A 5,741-nucleotide genomic window follows, 5' to 3' on the forward strand; every position below is an offset into this window, starting at 1 on the left:
GTTTAAGACTTTATCACCCAACAGGGAAATGAATGAAAAAGACATGCCCTTCAAGACTTTCAGTTAGGAGTGGCCCTAGCTTCTCCTTTTTTCCTACAGGAGATCAGATGGTAAAATAATAAAATGGAGGAAGGTGAGGGCACAGCATTAATTACCCCTACTAATAGATAGTGTGTTCCTTCTCTTTGCATTCTCTTGAAGAACCACTTCTAGACAGAGTATGGCTGTGCTCTAGCCCTACTAATAGACAGTATGTTCCTTCTCTTTCTATTCTCTAGAAGAACCTATGTAAAATTTAAGGTGTTTTTTCCTTAGATTTGTGGTAGAAATCACCAATGATTTTATTTGGAGAAAGATTTAGGACTTATGGTTCCATTTTGTTAATGGTTGTAGGATTGTTCAGATTTTCTACCTCTTTGTAACTCAGTTGGAATCAACTTTTGAAGGAATGGATCCTTTCAAAATTTTCCAAATCAAGCTACTTACAATATCCCCTTATTACATTTGCAAATGTTTACAACATCTATAGGATATAAATTATTTCTAATATTAATTATTGGCATCCTTTTCTTGATCTTGCCTCAAGTCTCACAATTTTAGTAGTCTTTATGAAAATCTATTTCCAACTTTATGAATGCCTTTTGTTTTGTGTGTGTTTTTTAAGTTACTTTTCATCTAGCTTGATTCCTGTCTTTGGATGTTTGGTTTTCCTTTTTTCCCCTTAAGTTTATTTATTTTGAGAAAGAGCATGCTTAAGGGGCAGAGAGAGAGGGAGAGAGAATCTCAAGCAGGTTCCACACTGATGGTGCGGAGCCCAACGAGGGGATCAAACTCATGAACCATGAGATCATACCCTGAGCCAAAAATCAAGTCAGACACTTAACTGAATGAGCCACCCAGCACTTGGAGGATTTGGCTTTTATTCTGATTTCTTCACATAAATGCTGAACTCATTAACTTGAACTTTTAATTTTTTTTCACATACATATTTACATTATAAATTTCCAACATTGCTATGTTGGTCCCCTTATAGGTAGGACAGTCATTTTTGTTCAATTAACAATGTTACTAATTTTTTGTTTATGATTTGTGCTTTGCCCTATAGATTGGAAGTAGAATTATTAATTTGTAATTCAATAAAGATTTTCTAATTATCTTTTTGCTATGAATTTCTAAGTTAAGTGCCATGTGTCCTAGAACATGGAATAGATCATTTTATCCTTAAAAATTTGTTGAGACTGGCCTTGTCTAGGACATGGTAAATTTTTATGAAAAGTCCATGTGTAGTTCAAAAAAATAAAGCACATTTTTCTTTTTTTAGTGTGGTGTTCCACAAAAGTTTAGTAAATTTGTTAATCATCTTGTTTAAGTCTTTTAGATCATCACACATTTTTGGGTCTGCTTTTCTATTAGTTCCTAAAAGAGATGTGATAAAAATCTCCCACTATGATTGTTATTTCTTATAATTCTTATCAACTTTTGCTTTATGTATTTTGAAGATAAATTATTACATGAAGACCCATTTAAAACTGTGCAGAATAGCCTTCTGGTGACTTGAACTACTTGAAGGAACTTACTCATCTGTAGAAGCATATGTTGTCTTAAAATGTGTTTAATATGGGAGAAGCCCAATCAACTACACCTTAGTATTTCCATCTTCTTTAATTTTTAACTTTTCTGTTACTGTTGTTTTAGGCATCTGTTTTGTAAACAACATATAGTTAAATTTTAATGTTATTTTCAGTTTCTTTTTAAAAAATTTTTTTTAATGTTTATTTATTTTTGAGAGAGACAGAGACAGAATGCAAGTGGGTTAGGGGCAGAGAGAGAGGGAGACACAGAAGCAAAAGCAGGCTCCAGGCTCTGAGCCGTCAGCACAGAGCCCGACATGGGGCTCGAACTCGTGAACTGTGAGATCATGATCTGAGCCGAAGTTGGCCGCTCAACTGCCTGACCCACCCAGGCGCCCCTGTTATTTTCAGTTTCTAATCCAGCCTACAATCTATGTCTATTAACTGGAAAATTCAGTTCACTTACATTAATGTGATTACTTATATGCTTTTTTCAATCTAACATTTTATTTTGTGGTTTCAATTTTATTTTGGACTATTCTATAGTTTCTTTGTTTCAAATCTCACAACCTTTAATCCTTTTATTCCCCCCTCATTTTACTTATTTTTCCTTTGGCTAAAATGGAAGTTTTACATAGTTTCTCCAGTTTTTCCGATTACTGCAAGTATCAAAAAACATTTTAAAAATCAGGTTAATACCTGGGGTGCCTGGGTGGCTCAGGTGGTTAAACATCTGACTGGCTCAGGTCATGATCTCCTGGTTTCTGGGTTCGAGCCCTGCGTTGAGCTCTGTGCTGACAGCTCACAGTTCAGAGTCTGGAGCCTGTTTCGGATTCTGTGTCTCCCTCTCTCCCTGCCCCTCCCCTGCTCATGCTCTCTCTCTCCATCTCTGTCAAAAATAAATAAATGTCAAAAACAAAGATTTAAATTTGAGGTTAATACCACTAAGACCTCTACTCTGAAGACTATGAAACATTGATGAAAGAAATTGAAGATCACCCAAAATAATGGAAATATTTTCCATGCTCATGGATTGGGATGGTTAATACCGTTAAAATGTCCATACTACCCAAAGTAATCTCCAGGTTTCATGCAATCTCTATTAAAACACCAACAGCATTTTTTATAGAACTGGAACAAATCCTACTAAAATTTGCATGGAAGCACGAAAGACCCCAAGTAGCCAAAGCAATCTTGAGAAAGATGAACAAAGCTGGAGGCATCAAAAACCCAGGTTTCAAGATGCATTACAAAGCTACAGTGAACCAGACACCATGGTACTGGTGCAGAGAGAGACACATACGTCAGCAGAACAGAATCGAGAGTGCAGAATCAACTGACGCTTCTATGGTCAATCTACAACAAAAGAGGCAGGAACCTACAAGGGGAAAACACAGTCTCGTTAGTAAGTGATGCTGGGAATATGATAGCTACATGTGAAAGAGTGAAACTAGATGACTTCTGCATAAAAATAAACTCAAAATGGATTAAAGATCTAAATATAAGACTAAAACCATGAGTCTTCTAGAAGAAAACATAGGCAGTCATCCCTTGGACATCAGCATTAGCAACCTTTTTTGGTTAAGTCTCAAGCAAGAGCAACAGAAGCAAAAATCAACTTTTGGGACTACATCAAAATCAAAAGCTTCTGCACAGCAAAGGAAACCACTGACAAAACAAAAAGACCACCTACTGAATGGGAAAAGGTATTTACAAATAACACATCCAGTAAGGAGTTAATATACAAAATATAAAGACTTTAAACAATTCAACACCAAAAACTTACTCAATTAAAAGAGGACCAGAATAAACATTTTTTCAAAAAAAAAAAAAAAAAAAAAGACATACAGGTGACCAGACACATCAAAAGATGCTCAACATTACTAATCACAGGGAAATACAAATCAAAACCACAATGAAGTATCACCTAACACTTGTTAGAATGGCCAACTCAAGAAACCAAGAAATAACAAGAGTTGGCAAGGATGTGGAGAAAAACGAACTCTCATGTATTATTGGTGGGAATGTAAACTGCTACAGCCACTGTGGAAAATGGAATGGAAGTTCCTCAAAAGATAGAAAAAAACAACACTATCTAGTCCAATAATTCCACTATTTACCTAAGGAAAACAAAAACACTAATTTGAAAAGATAAATGCACCTCCATATTTACTGCAGCACTGTTTCCAACAGCCAAGATAGGGAAGCAACCTAAGGGTCCACAGATACATAAATGGACAAAGTTGTGGTACACGTACCTACACATACATAAAATAGGATATTACTCAGCCATAAAAAGAATGTGATCTTGCCATTTGCAACACCATGAATGATCCTAGATAGTGATTCAACACCAAAAACTTATTGGTGTTGATACGCTAAGTGAAACAAGCAGAGGAAGAGAAATACCATATGGTTTCAGTTATATGTGAAATCTTAGAAGAAAGAAAAAAACCAACCCTCCCCACACACACATAAACAAAAAGCAGAAACAGACCCATAAATTCGGAGAACAAACTGGTGGTTGCCAGTTTGAGGGCAGGGGAGGAGAAGATGGAAAAAATGGGTAAAGGGGGGTGGCAGGGATAGGCTTCCAATTACAGAATAAACAAATCACAGAGATGGAAGACACCGTGAAGGGAATACAGTCGATGATTCTGTAATAGCATTGTACGGTGACAGACGGCAGCTAAACTTGTAGTGAGTATAGCATCGTGTACACAGTTGTCAAATCCGTATGTTGTACGCCTAAAACTAATATAACACCATAGGTCCACTATATTTCAATACAAGTAAAAAATAAGGAAAAACATAAAAAGTGACAGTCATTATGAAAAATATGGTAGTTCTTCAAAGAATTAAAAATGAACTACCACATCACCCAGCCATCTCACTCCTGGGTAAACATCTGAAGGAACTGAGAGCACTATTTGAAAGACATATCTGCACAACCATGTTCGTGGCAGCATTATTAATAACAGCCAAGATATGGAAACACCGTGTCAATTAGCAGATGAATGGATGAAAAAGATGTGTGGTTATAAACAGAATAGAAAATTATTGAGCCATGAGGAAGAAAAATAGACTCCCCTTTACAACAACACAATTGAAACTTGAGGCCATTATGGTAAGTGAAGGAAGTCAGAGAGATAAATACTGTAAGAGATCACGCATATGTAGAATGTATATAAAGCTAAATTCATAAAAACAAAGAACAGAATGGTAGTTACCAGTGGCTGGGGGTAAAAAAATCAGGGAGATAGTAAGGATACAAATTTGTAACTAAGACATTAATAAATCCCAGAGATGTAACGCACAGCATAGTGAACACAGTCTACCCAATATATTATAAACGTCCAAGTTGCTACAAGACTAGATTCTTAAATGTTCTTCCCAAAAGAAAATTATGTGACAAAACTTTTGTCTTTGGTTTTCTGCAGTTTCTCCATGTTATGTTTAAGTAGAGAATTCTTTTATGATCATTCTTGGGTTGGTCGGGCTTTTTGAAATTGTAGAGAGGTGCCATCATTTGAGGAAATTGTCCAGTGTTGGGTCCTAATGTTGTCTGTCCGCATTATTCCCCTTCTCTCCTAGACCTGATAAAGCACAGGTTAAATGTTCTCACTTTACCCTTCAAGCTCCTCTTTCTTTTTTTTTTTTTAAATTTTTTTTTTCAACGTTTATTTATTTTTGGGACAGAGAGAGACAGAGCATGAACGGGGGAGGGGCAGAGAGAGAGGGAGACACAGAATCGGAAACAGGCTCCAGGCTCTGAGCCATCAGCCCAGAGCCCGACGCGGGGCTCGAACTCACGGACCGCGAGATCGTGACCTGGCTGAAGTTGGACGCTTAACCGACTGCGCCACCCAGGCGCCCCCAAGCTCCTCTTTCATATTTTTTTTTTTCCTGTACCGCATTCAGGATAATTCCCTCATGGCTATTTTTTTCAGCTCTGATTTTTCACCCATCAATTGACATTTTATTTTTGTTCACTCCATCAACAATTCTTTGGAAAAGACCTATTTGTGGTTTTTTTTTCCCCTAACATAATAGGTCCCTTTTTGTACTTCAGTGTTCTTTGTAGAAATTTCTACAAGGTTTATCTTTTAATTTATAGGTTGCAATCATAGTTACTTTATAATCAAGGTTTTTAAAATTACAATATTTAAA

This window comes from Lynx canadensis, chromosome D4 (assembly GCF_007474595.2).
Source record: "Lynx canadensis isolate LIC74 chromosome D4, mLynCan4.pri.v2, whole genome shotgun sequence".
NCBI lineage: Eukaryota > Metazoa > Chordata > Mammalia > Carnivora > Felidae > Lynx > Lynx canadensis.